This window comes from Balaenoptera acutorostrata, chromosome 1 (genome assembly GCF_949987535.1).
Source record: "Balaenoptera acutorostrata chromosome 1, mBalAcu1.1, whole genome shotgun sequence".
NCBI classification, from domain to species: Eukaryota; Metazoa; Chordata; class Mammalia; order Artiodactyla; family Balaenopteridae; genus Balaenoptera; species Balaenoptera acutorostrata.
In genome coordinates, this window is record NC_080064.1 from 28,299,271 (window position 1) to 28,312,218 (window position 12,948).

The 12,948-nt window shown below is 54.2% G+C and overlaps 1 protein-coding gene across 1 annotated transcript in view; it reads right to left on the bottom strand.

Moving 5' to 3' along the window:
- DLGAP3 (DLG associated protein 3) overlaps positions 1 to 12,382 on the bottom strand; it is a 61,961-nt gene extending 49,579 nt beyond the window's left edge. Inside the window, exon 1 of the mRNA XM_057541612.1 lies at positions 12,205 to 12,382. The gene's annotated coding sequence lies outside the window, so the exon portion shown is untranslated. The remainder of the gene's footprint in view (positions 1 to 12,204) is intronic.
- Between the last annotated feature and the right edge of the window lie 566 nt (positions 12,383 to 12,948).

Consider the following 12,948-nt stretch of genomic DNA (forward strand, 5'->3'; position numbering starts at 1 on the left):
CTTCTTTGTGTAGGCCTCGCAACCATCCTTTGCAGTAGGTGCCGTTATTATTCCCATTTTACAGATGAGGAAATTGAGGCTAAGAAATGCAAAGAAAATTGCCCAAAGTCACACAGGTGGTGGAGGATCTGAATCTGGATCTAGTCCTGGCCTGACACTCTCAACCACTAGGAGACCAAGCCCTGGCAGGTCTAAAGGAGCATCTCTCTCTGACCAAACTGGTCTGATGAGGTCACCAGGTGGACCCTCAGTGTGCCCTGATTCATCACTCAGCCTCAGGAAACCTCCACCCTTGCCATCCCTCCCTTGCACATGGGCATCCGGTCCCAAGACTGCTTATTCACAATTTAACACACGTGTTCTCCAGAAGCAGATTACACAGCGATGCAGGCTCATCCAACGCAACTCACATGGCATTTGTCCTCAAATAGCTAGTCATCGTCACATAATGTGCACAGATATATACAAACTTGTTCCCACAAGGGTTCACACGCACGTGCATTTTCATCCAATGGACATTGATGCTTGTGCACACAGAAGCTGCACAGATACAAAACCTCACATACACATTCACATATTTATCCCCACACAACAGACATAAATGTTCGTTTCACATCACTTAGGCACCCACATCTGCTCAATGTCATACACCAAATCCTCCCCCAACAAGAACTTTATCCATTGTTCCCGGATCCAATACTAGGCCCAGGTGAGCAATGATGCTGCCTCCCTCTGGGGTTGGCCAGGCAACCCAAAGATCGGGAGATGGTTCTGCCTGCCTGTGATGGATGGAATTAATCTACTGAGCTGGAGAAACTAAATAATTAAATCCCTAATCACCCCCCCCAAGCCAGCCCAAGCCAATATAGCTGAGGGAGGGAGGGGACTCTGAGGCCCAGACCAATATCCTAGAGAGGAGGAGGGGCTTGGGAAGACAGGCATAGACAGAACCCTCTAGGAGGGTTCTCTGGAAGGCAGACAGACAGACATGGCTCTCCAGTGCTACCGGCTCTCCCCTTCCACATGGAAATGGAGCAGCTTGGGAAGACAGCCCGCCACCACCCACTAATACAGAGTGAGAGGAGGGGTACAGTCCTCCTCCCACCCTCCCCAGAGTCCTTCCTGCCCCTCCACGGTGCGCGTCCTAGGAGTGTAAGGGGATGGCGGACAGGACACTCAAAGTGCCCAGGACCATGGCCGTCAATGGGGACTGTCAGCCCAAAGGGGAGCTGACGTAAAATCAGGCCCTGGCCACCCCTGGAATAGGCCCCTCCCCTGCCTGGCGCAGATGGCAGGGAAGGACCCTCCACACAGGTGCACCTGCTTCCCTCAGGAAGTGGGTCCAGCACGTGACTAACAGGCTGAGGATGGAGCAGAGGCCTGGGCAGGGGGGCTCAGGGAATGAGCCTGGGAACAGGCCCCAGTCCGATTGGCTGAAAAGTGGGTCATTTTCCTTTTGAAAAATAGTGAGAAAATGGAGAAGTAGGTCGGGCTCTCATCCCCTCAGCCCCAGGCACCATCCCGGACTTGTGGGGTGGGGCGAGAAGGAGAGGTCTGCACATGCCAAAGCCCCATATCCCCCAGGACTCCACTGGGGGGGCCCCCAGCACAGGAGGCCAAGGTCGTCATCACTCAGGACGCCCAAGGACACGCACTCTCTGAGGCCAGGCCGGGAGCACGAGCCCCACCCTGCCCTGGGGGCCCTGGGCGAAGCTGGAGGGATGGGGGCTCCCGCGTGCAAGACCCTGAGGAGCCCCCTCCCATCCTCCGGTCTGTTGTGGTGCCTCCTCTCCTCTCTTCTCCTCCCTTTCCTCGTCGTCCACGTGGGCAGAGTCGTTGCCATGACACCGCGGGCAGGTGGGCGGCTCTGGCGGCTCTTTCGGCCCAACCCCCACGCTCAGAGCCCAGGTGGGAGGGGAGCGGCGGCAGCGCCCCCGCCCCTGGTCCAGATGAGAGGAGAGATTGGCAGAAGGTCCCCATCATACACCGCGGATCCTGGAAGGGGCTCTAGCTCTTGGAAATGAGGCAACCTAGCTCTTGGAGGGGTTGCGGAGGATCTCTCAACGCGGATTTTAGGCCTCAGGGCCCGCCCCCTACGCGGGTCAGGCAGCGGCACGAGCGGGGCTGACCCACAGGTCCCACCTCTTCCTCCTTTTCTCACCAGCCCGCCTCCAAGCGTTCCCCAGGTACTAAGTTTCAGTCACTTCACCCTAGAAGCTGAATGGTCCCGCCTGAGGTCCTGCCTCAGTTCCTCATTCTGCAGCACAAGCTCAAGACGCTATGCTCTTTCCTTAGAGAGGAAATCAGACAAAGTTGAGCCTCTCAGAGAGGTTCCTCCCCTACCGCCAAAGCCCCAGTCTGTCCGCTAGAAATCGGGTCCCAGTTCCCTGGGTGTCCCCACATCCCGGAACTCACACACCCTAGGGGGGAACCACTCACTCCTAAGTCCAGACTTGGTCAAGGCACCCACCCGGCTAGGAAACGGGACCAGAGTGGAACAGGGAGAGGAGGGGGGGCAGGGAAAGGTGAGGGCTAGGAAGTGGACGCTGCCTGAGGATGCTGTCCTGCCTCCCACCACATCTGGCCTCAGGAAGTCTGGGCCGGGCCTGAGCTCCTCACCGGCTCTGAGCACCCCTCTCACGGTCCACGTGCCTCTCCCCGTGTGTCTCTAAGGCTCTGTGACTCTGACTTCCAAAGACCCTTTCCACCGTTCAGCGCCCTGTGCCCTATCCTTATTCCCTCAGGCAGGAGCCCTGCATCACTGACCAAATGGAACCTTCCTGGCAGCCCTTCGCAGCCTGGCTGACAGGGGTAGACATACGTGGGGTGGTGGTGAGAAGATCCCAAAGGAAAGGAGAACATCAACCAGGGTTAGCTGGAGGCTGTCCCGCTTGTCACTGGGTGTTCATGACATACATACCAATTTATATACAAAGACACTTTTACTTTCTTCCTTAGCCTTCTGCGACTAAGACAGTAGATGTCACTGGCTAAAATGTGACATGTGCACACGTGTGCCTGTGTGTGCATGCATGCACGTGTTGGTACACTGTATCTCCCTTTCTCCACCTCCACTCCCAATGTTCTCCATCAGGCTGCCCTCATCCTAAGTTCTCACTAAAGCTCTTTCAACGGGTTCCTAACTGATCTCCCTGCCTGTATCTTGGCCCAGCCCGATCCACTCTCCTCACTGGCTGCCAGTGCGATCTTCCTAAAATCGGTTTATTCAACATATATGTATTGAGTGCCTCCAAGCCAGGCGCTCCTCTGGACACAGTAGGTACAGTAGTGAACAAAACATTCTCTTGCTCCATTCTCATGAAGTTTCTCTCCTAATGGACAAAGAGATGATGAACAAATATATGAAATAATGGAAGTGGTACGTGCTGAATTTTTTTTAAAAAGGGGAGATGAGAGGACAGCATCACAAGGGGCTATTTAAGATAGACTGTGGGGGAGGCCTCTCCAAAAAAGTGACTTCTGAGCAAAGACTTGAATCAAGTGAGGGAGCAAGTCATGTGGGTGTCTGGAGGGGAGAGCATTTCAGGCTGAGGGAAAAGCAGAGGCCCCCAAGGTGAGGCTGTGCTCAGCATCTTTGTGGAACCGAAGGGAGGCACTTGTAGGGGTGGCATCTGAGATCAGGGAGGTCACTGGAGGCTATTTTACACACAGCACTTATGTCACTCAGACCCCACTAAGCACTTAGGATTTCACTCTGAGTGAGATGGAAAGCCATTGGAAAGGCATGATCTCATCTTATGCTGGCTGCTTCTGTGGGGAGACTCTCCGGAGGAGGGGATGGCAAGGGTGGAGGTAGGGAGACCCGTTGGGACAGTTCCTGTCACTAAACCACCTTCTCCTACCTCTGCCCACCTGGTGAACACCTGTTCAAGCCTTGGCTCAAAGGCCTCCTCTTCTATGGATCCTTCACCAAACCCCTCCCTTCCCTGCTCCAGAACTGACCAAGCCCTCCATAGGCCTCCACTTTCCCCCCATGAACACTTATGTCCTCCTACTTTCCTGAACACTCTCCTTACTTGGATCCAGGTCTTTTACCTTCTCTAGACTGGAAGTTACCTGAGGTCAAGGACCATCACCAGCGCCCAGCACGGCACGTGGCACACCACAGACATAAAACACCACTGGCTGAATGAACGGATGAACTGGGGGAGGCACATGTGACGGAACAGGGACCATTTGTAGGCTGTTGTTAACCTGGGTGAATGAGGTGCACGTGTATGTCGTCACGGGTGGCAATCAGGCCAGTATTAACACATGTCCACATATTTCTTCTGCTCTGTCTATATGCATATATGTGTTAGCATGTATGTACATGTCGACAAATCCCTCCATTGGTATGTACATTCCTGCAGATTTTTCACGTGTATATATACATTTTAGAAAGTGCATTTATGTTCAGATATGCATATTAAGGCATAGACAAGTAATGCACACATATCCATGCACACACGCACATGTGTGAAGCTGATGCACACACTTGGGCCTCCCTAAAAATCCCTACCCCTTTCATCCACTAAGCCCAGCTTGTTCTGCTTGATTCTTTTTTTTTTTTTTTTTTTTAATTTATTTATTTATTTATTTATGGCTGTGTTGGGTCTTCGTTTCTGTGCGTGGGCTTTCTCTAGTTGCGGCAAGCGGGGGCCACTCTTCATCGCGGTGCGCAGCCCTCTCACTATCGCGGCCTCTCTTGTTGCGGAGCACAGGCTCCAGACGCACAGGCTCAGTAATTGTGGCTCACGGGCCCAGTTGCTCCGCGGCATGTGGGATCTTCCCGGACCAGGGCTTGAACCCGTGTCCCCTGCATTGGCAGGCAGATTCTCAACCACTGCGCCACCAGGGAAGCCCTCTGCTTGATTCTTGAAACTTCAGTGGTAACGTTCAAGCTCCCAAACTCTTTCCCCTACATACACCCCTGAGCACCATAGCATCTGATCAGCCTTGAGCTCAGCTCCCTTTCTCAGCTGTCCCCAAGGCCTGTACGGTTTTCTCCTCTGCAAGCTCCTTTCATACGGATGGTGGCAGGGAAGAGTTGGGTCCCCATGAGAAGATAACTTGAGACACCTCGAGGAGCCTGGTTTTTGGAAAAGAGCCACAGGCATGAGAGTGGATCAAGTTCAAGCTTGTGTGAAAACAACTTTTGGACAGCCCCAATGTTTAGTCAGAATCTCTCCGTCTCATTCTTTCTGTCACATTTATTCACATGAATGACTCAACTTATGTACACATATTCACATGCTGTTAATTCATGTGCCCCCACATACGTGCTCACATGCATACTTACACTCACATATATGTATGGTTGGGTGAGCACCCTCCCACACACGGGTTTAAGTAATTGCCTTTATAGTCACATATATACATAGATGCATACATAGAGTCATACATACATATACACATGTATACATATGTCCACAAATACACAAACTCATAAATGTGTTTTTACCCATTCATACAGCATACTCACACATACGTATGGACATATACACAGTCACATACACACTCACAGGCAGGAATACACATGCACATGCACTGGAATAGCAGAGATGTGCACAAAGCCAGGAGTCCATATTCTCCCAAGTGACATCACAAGTTTGCGTTTGCTCTCTCCTCTTGCCAGTCTCCCACTTCATTTTGGAAAGTTATTCCTATTATCAATAGGATATGCCCCACTCCTGGATATACTCCATTCCTACCCACTCAAAGAAAACAAAAGTCATTCCAAACAAGGTCTCTGTCATCCCCTTGTCTCATGCCTGGAATAACCAGTATTTCCACAGACAACCTGGGAGGCAGGGAAAAATGGAGTAGGTATACCTCAGAATAGGTGCACCTTTTTCCACCCAACAGGCAGCCCCCACCTCCCATATATATACAACTTTTTAATTCTAAAAGGGGAAATGAAGAGAAAATATCAAGGCCAGAGTTCTTCCTCCCAGTACCTCTGGGTATGGTCCACAGCTCCCAGACTCCAAAACAGCTACTGGGGCGGAGGAAGGAACAGTAAGAAAATTATCTCTGGGCCTTAAAACTTCTTGGGGATGCTTCTCTTCTTCCCTAGAGGGCAGCTTCACGACGTTCAGTGAACCCCTCCCACCCCAGCCAAGGACCCCAGCAAAGACAGGGTAGACCTGGAGGCTTAAAAATGTAAAGGGGCAGAGGGTGATCTGGGCTCACAATAAGAAAAGAAGCAAGTATTTAGAAAAGAGGAGCTGGGTAGGGAGCAGGGGAGCAAGCTGAAGACACCTCCCAGCAGGAAGGCAGCTGTTGGGACACTGGATCGTGAATAGCAGGACCCTCCAATGGGCCAGGGAGAAGGGGGTGGACATCCAACGTTCCATGTGGGGGTGGAGGAGTGACTGCTTCAGGCAGTAGCGGCAGCTCCAAAGTAAAGTCTTATCAAAGCTGTTATGTAACCAAGGGAGCTGAGTGGAGCACAAACACCTCCCCTCCCCAAACAGGCACCCACACCCACACCCACCACCTCCCAGCATCCACAGCATAGGAAAACTCAGCTCCTCCCAAGCAGCTAGAGAAGGGAGGAATCATCTTGATGAGTTACATCAAAAACATGATGGGTGAGGGGTTCCTTATTAACTAGAAGTCACATCTGGAAAGGGATAAACTGGTTCAGTTTGGGGTCCCTAAATACCTCCCCTTCTTTTTGACCTCCCTGCCACACCCAGTTTTTGCCCAGCATCCAGAAACTTTCTCCTTCCTCTCCCCTCAAGAAGGATCCCATTTGAATATTTGATTGTTCCTTGGGGATGGGAGGTGAAGCTGCCATCATCCACTCCTGCCTGTTGTTCCCCCACAGTCTCATCTGCATGTCCTGACATTTGGCTCTCATTCCCCTGGGATGACAAGGGAAGGGACCTGGAAAAATAAGTCCTTGCTCTATTCCCTTCAGATTTACAAAGATGGAGCCTAAGAACCCAGAAAATTAAGATGATCCTGACCCTAGGTTAGTGTGGAAAAGATTTACAAGGGAGCTGAGAACTGAAATCCAGACCCCCATCCCCCAATTTGAATCGTTTTTTTCTCCCCCAGCTTTTTCTCTTTTCCCACTGCCCCATCTCTAGTAGCCTCCTCCTTCTCTGCTGCATGGCACTGAACAATCCCACCCACTCCTTGAGTCCTGTGCTTGGAAATCTTCCTCCCCAACAAAAGTCTCTCCCAAATGCTGCTCTGAGCTCTGGTTGGGGTGGGCAAAGCATGAGACAGGCTTGCAGAAAATTTCACTGTCTCCTGTCCTGAGTTTGAAAGTTTGGTGGGCAGGGGGATGCTACATGGTCAATCAGATTATCCTAAACTCCTGAGCTCTACGCACCCCAGGCCTAACCAGCAAAACCTAAAGTCTCTTAATCCAGATCTGCCTTGAGCCTGAAGTTCTGGGACCCAGTAGGAGAAAGGCTGGTGCCAGTACCCCTAAGCTTAGTGCACTAAAAACTATCCAAGAGAAGAGCGCTCACAACCGCAACATCACCCTCCATCCCTACCCCCACACCAGCAGTCGGGTGGTTTTGGAAAGGGGAGGAGGAACTGAAACAGGAAAAGAGGAGTCCCTTTCCCAAATACCGTTAGGAGCCGTGAGGCCTAAGGTCAGAGGAAGGACCCCAAAATCTATCTTTCTGTCCAGGCACCCTGTCCTTGGAAAGTAGGTCATCAGGGAGAATTTTTCTAGTGAGCCCTCAGCACTGCCCAGCAACCTTTCCATCATTGGGCCCCCAACACAGCCCCATTCAATACCCGGGACAGTTCCAAAGGAGCAAATCCCACCAAGTCCAATTCAGCACTTGGGACAGCTCCCAGCCACTCTGCGGTCCTGTTGCCAGAAACCCAGGATGCCAGAAACGAAAGGCTTACCCCACTACACCCCCGGTTTAGTACAGAAGCCCCTCTCCCCTGCCCCTCCCACACTCGCTCCCATCCACCGGAGGCACCTGGTACTCCTCTCTTCCCTCTGTATCCAAAGAAAGAAAAGAAACCCAGACTCTAGGCTTCCCTGAGTGAGCCTAGAGAGAGGACCCCACCCACCTCCTTTCAGCCCTGAGCCTCTCAACGCCACTCACAGCTGGTTCTAAAACCATTTTCCTCCTCAACCACCCCCCCCAAAAATAAAATAAAATAAATACTCACGTGGGGGCCCCCAGCCCTGTAAGCAGATATGGTAGGGGGAGGCAGAGAGAGGTAGCTCCCCACACCCCGTTCTGAGCCCCCTTTCCGAAGGAGCCAGCTCCCATCTGGACTGGGGGGAGGAGAGACATGTGGAAGCACTGAGTGAGGGGAGGGGAGAAGGGAGAGGGGAGGAGGCAGGAGCGGAGGACTGCGGGGGGGGGGTGTCGGGATGGGGGCGAGGGAATCCTTCAGTTTCATTCTCTCCCCATGTCTACATCAGCCCTGCAGGCTCAGCTCTTTAATATTTACACACAGGAAGAGGAGAGGATGAGAAAGAACAGAGAGTGAGGGGGGCAGGAGATACCTGAGCTCAAAGGGCATAAACGCAGGGGCCTTGGGGAGCTAGGAGCTCACACCATCCCCAGCCCATTCCCATTCTGAGCTCTTGACTGGAAGGAAGAAGGAACCCTGGGACCATTCTGTCCCTTTGTTAACAAGACACTTTGAAGCAGCATCAGAAAAAGATCAGATCCCCACCCACATACCTGGACACCCCCACAAACCCAGATTTCTCGGGTGCCTTATGTTCAGAGGGTAGAGGCAGTATTCATGCGCAAGCACGTTCTGATGCTTGGAGGCGTGTTTGCATGTGGACCGCTGTGTAAAAGCACATGAACATGTCAGCTAGCATGTACAGGTTTATACAAGTATGTTCTGAGTGCATCCACATGTAACAGCCCATGCAATCATATGCAAACTTATATAATCGTATGTGTCAACCAGTCCCCAAGCGACCTCCTCGCAGCTCTCCAGCTAAAACCCCAAGGACAAGGCCACCCACCTCCCCAGACTCCCTTTTCACAGGCCCCTCCCTCACAACCTCACTTTTTCTTTCTGTAACATGGGGAGAAGGACTGATGGGAAGGCACGCTGCATTTGAGCCCAGGGACTTGACAAGTTATTAGCAACGATGAGCTGGCAGTGCGTTACCATAACGATGGTGCCACCACCTCACCCCAGCTCAAACCCAGACTCCCCAGACGGCAGGAGGCCCGCTGAGCCAGCAGCCTTCAGACCTGGGGGAGGGGGTGGGTAAAGAGGGAATCAAGAGGCAGCGCTTGTAGAGTGGAGGGTACGCAGCTGTTCTTCCAACCCCCACTGAGAGACAAAGCTTTGAAGCTACCAAGTGGAATGAAATCAGATTCTGGAACGGTTTCCTGACCATGGGGATGGAAGACACTGGAAGGGGTCTGTAGAAGCCCCTCTAGACAAAAGCTCCTGTTGCCATTTGCTCTTTTGTCCCCTCACTCAAAAGAACCTCTTCTACTGATCTCAGTAGATTAATAGAAAAACCAAACAAACAGGAGGCACTTCCATGAATTTTGATTTTCCCATCTGTAAAACGGGAACGCTTATCTTTATCATTTAGCCCAGGCTCCTGGAAGGCTTAATTAGAAAGAGTTTAAGGGTAACCACAGACCCCCTCCAAAATCAGACAAGCCCCAGAAGTTTCTCTACCTAACAGGAACATATGAAGTAAGGAACCATCAGGCCAATGAGGCAAAACGCATCAGAAACTGGATGGGATGAAGGAAAATGGAGCTCAGCCAGCCCAAGTTCCAACATCAACTGGAGAGAGATGATGTGAGCTGCCAGGCAGCAGCTGAAAGCAGCTGCTGCCACAGAAGAAAGTCTGGGAGTCTGGCCTGCAGCAGCTTCAACCCCTCAGCAGGAATTAAGAGATGCTCAATGGCCTACCTCAGTGGTGGGTATGGCTAGGAATCCCCATTCCCAGGAACATCTGTAACTCCTTCTCTTTGGAAAGGGGTCCCAGGTTGAAGGGTCTACAGCCTTAAGGTTACTGAGTCTTTGTTTCTTCTCCCCAAATCCCCTCTGCTCAGTTTTGATGAGCAGAGTGTGGGGTGAGACTGGGGGTTTCTAGGAATGGAAAGCAACATGGAAGGTTGTAAAGTTCCTAGGCTAAAACTAGCCAGGAACCCACAAGTTTGCTGTGTGACCTTGGGCAAGTCCCCTCCCTTCTCTGGGCTTCGGTCTCCTCACTTTGTAATTAAGAGGTTGGACCAAGTCAATTCTAAGGTTCCTCCCCTGGCCATCACTCTAGAGCTACATACAAGCGCACTCCTTGGATGTGAGCCCCCTGGCATAAAATGCAGTGGGCACTGCCTGCCAGATCAGTGGGGCGGGGGTGTGGGGGATGCGGGGGTTGAATCTGAGGTTGTTCGTCCTATGTGCATGCTCCTTTTAGAAACACCTGCCACCCTAGCCCTCCCGGCTCCCTTTTTAGACCCTGATTCACTGCCAACTCACGAAGCCTCTCCCTCCCCTCCCTCCTCTCTTCTCCCCCTCTCTCCCTTTTAGGCCTTGGCAGCTGGGTGCAGAAGTAGCCCCAGCACTCAGGGAATGCTGGGCGGAGGTGGAGGGCAGTGCCACCAGGGTCAGAGAGAGCACACCAGGGAGTACCACTCTCTAACCCTGGCCCAGCCCAGCTCTTTGAGTCACCAAAAGACCTGGGTTGGAGTCTTTCCGAACCACTGACTAGCAGTGTGTGATTGTGGGGAATGCAATTCACCTCTCAAGCCTCAACATCCTCATCTGTAAATTGGCATTATATTAAGCTGAACCACATGAAATTGCTGTTTTGTAGGTAAAAAACAAAACAGTTGAATATTGGCAATTTCATATGGCTTAACCTGCCCTGCCTGTTTCCCGGGACTGTTAGGAAGATGAGAAAAGTGTTGAGAAGGGAGCGTTTTTTAAAAGCCCTGAACTGATATAAGGGCATTTTTTTAAATTATTATTATTTCAAAGAGCTTTTGCACAGACCCACCTGGAGTCAGTGGGCTGAACCAATGACCCAGAACTTGGAAATTTAGGGCTTAGAAGTCTGGAAACAGCCACCTGCTCTGATGACTAAGAACAGGACAGAAGCCTCCACCTGGCCTCCTCAGCTCCTGGCTCTAAAGGGCCCTTGGTGAAACAGTACTGGGGTGACACAAGTTCCAGGCCCCAAGAAGGAGAAGCACACACAGGCACATACACTCCAGCTCCCCCCCCCACCCCAGGCCCAAAGGCCTCAGCATGCAGCTAGGACACAACCAGCAGCATCACAGAGGGTACCCCCTGGGGTAGGTGAAGGTGGGAACCAACGTGGAAAGTGCAATGCAGCTCTTGCCTGAGTCAGGGGTGAGGAGTCCCTGGGGAGGGGGTTTGAGCTGACCTCTGAAAAGTCCCCTCTCCCTGTCCCATCCCCACCACCACCAGGAATCCCCTGGGAGAGGAGGGGACAAAGCCCAGGTGCGGGTGATTCAGAGTGAACCGTGCTCGGATACATTCTCTCTCTCTCACACACACACACACACACACACACACACACAGGCCACAGATACCTGGACCCACTCACAGAAACAGTCGCACCGGCACACACACATCCATTCGCATACACACTCAGAGACATCCACAGGCACACACACAGTGACAACACACACACTCATTCGCACACATGTCCACCGACACATACACAGCAACACCCTCCATACTCACACGGCATACACCCACTGACACGCACACACTCACCCACAATGACACACGCACACTCTCGCTGCATACACTCACTGGCACACACAATCACCCACAGACCCACGGTGACACGCACGCGCACTCACACACCTGCAGAGGAAACTTCTCTCCGGATCTCCCCGACACCGCCACTTGCCCTCCACAACCCAGCTGGCTACTCCCTCCCAGACCCAAGCCTCAGCCGGGCCAGGGCTGGGCCGGGGCGGGCGGCCACGCGGCTCTACCCCTAGAGCCGGTCCGCGCTCCGCGTGGTCCGCCACCCGTCCCTCCGGTCAGGCCCGCGGGCAGCCAGGCCGGGGCGGGGCGGGGGCGGCGGAGGAGGCCCAGTCCTCCCCCATCCCGGGGCCGGGAGCCGAGGCCGCCGGAGCCCGGGGCGTGGGCGGCGCCGGGGCCGCAGCCAGGCCGAGGCTGGGGGGCGCTGCAGAGGGCGCGGCGCGCGCGGCCCCGTCCCCACCCCTCTCCGCGCCTTACCTGGCCCGGCTTGGGCTCCGGCCGGGTTACATGGTGCCGGCGGCCCGGGCCGGGGGCGCTGCGGCGGCTGGCGGGCGGGCAAGGACGGGGCCCGGCACTGCGGAGCCCCGGGCTGAGGGGCCACGCTGGCTGCGGAGCCCCGAGCGAGCGCCGAGCGGCTGCGGGCGCGGGAGCGGGAGGCGGCCAAGCCACGGAGGCTGGATTTCCCGGGGACCAGGAAGGGGAGGCGGGGGGATCCCGCCCGCGCGCTCCGCCTCCGCCCCCGCCCCCGCCCCCGCGCACGGCCGCCGAGCCCGGAGCCGGCGAGAGGGAGGGGGACCGAGCTCCCCGCCCCCGCACGGGACCCGGGAGGGCCGAGGCTGCAGCTCGCGAACGGCCGCCGGGGTCTCAGAGGAGCGCCCGCTTAGCTGAGCGACAGCGCTGGGGAGACCCAGGTGGGGGAGCGAATAAGCCCCCCCTCCCCGGGACCGCCGGGGACCCAGGAACGGGCACACACAGTGTCACGGTCACGCACAGCCGCCTAGGCACAGGGACCCCAGCCCAGAGGCGAGCGGTTAGGGAAACAGTCACACAGCCTCCCAGACACGGTCTGGCGCCCCACCGAGGCACAGTCACACCCTGAATGTCACACACAGCCCCCCGGGCACATCCCTCTAGGAGACTCTTCGGGTTTCCCGGGTGAGCTACTCGATTTCAGCTCCTGGCCTCGGGTCTAAGAGCCCCCTTCCTCTGCTTCCCAGGGTG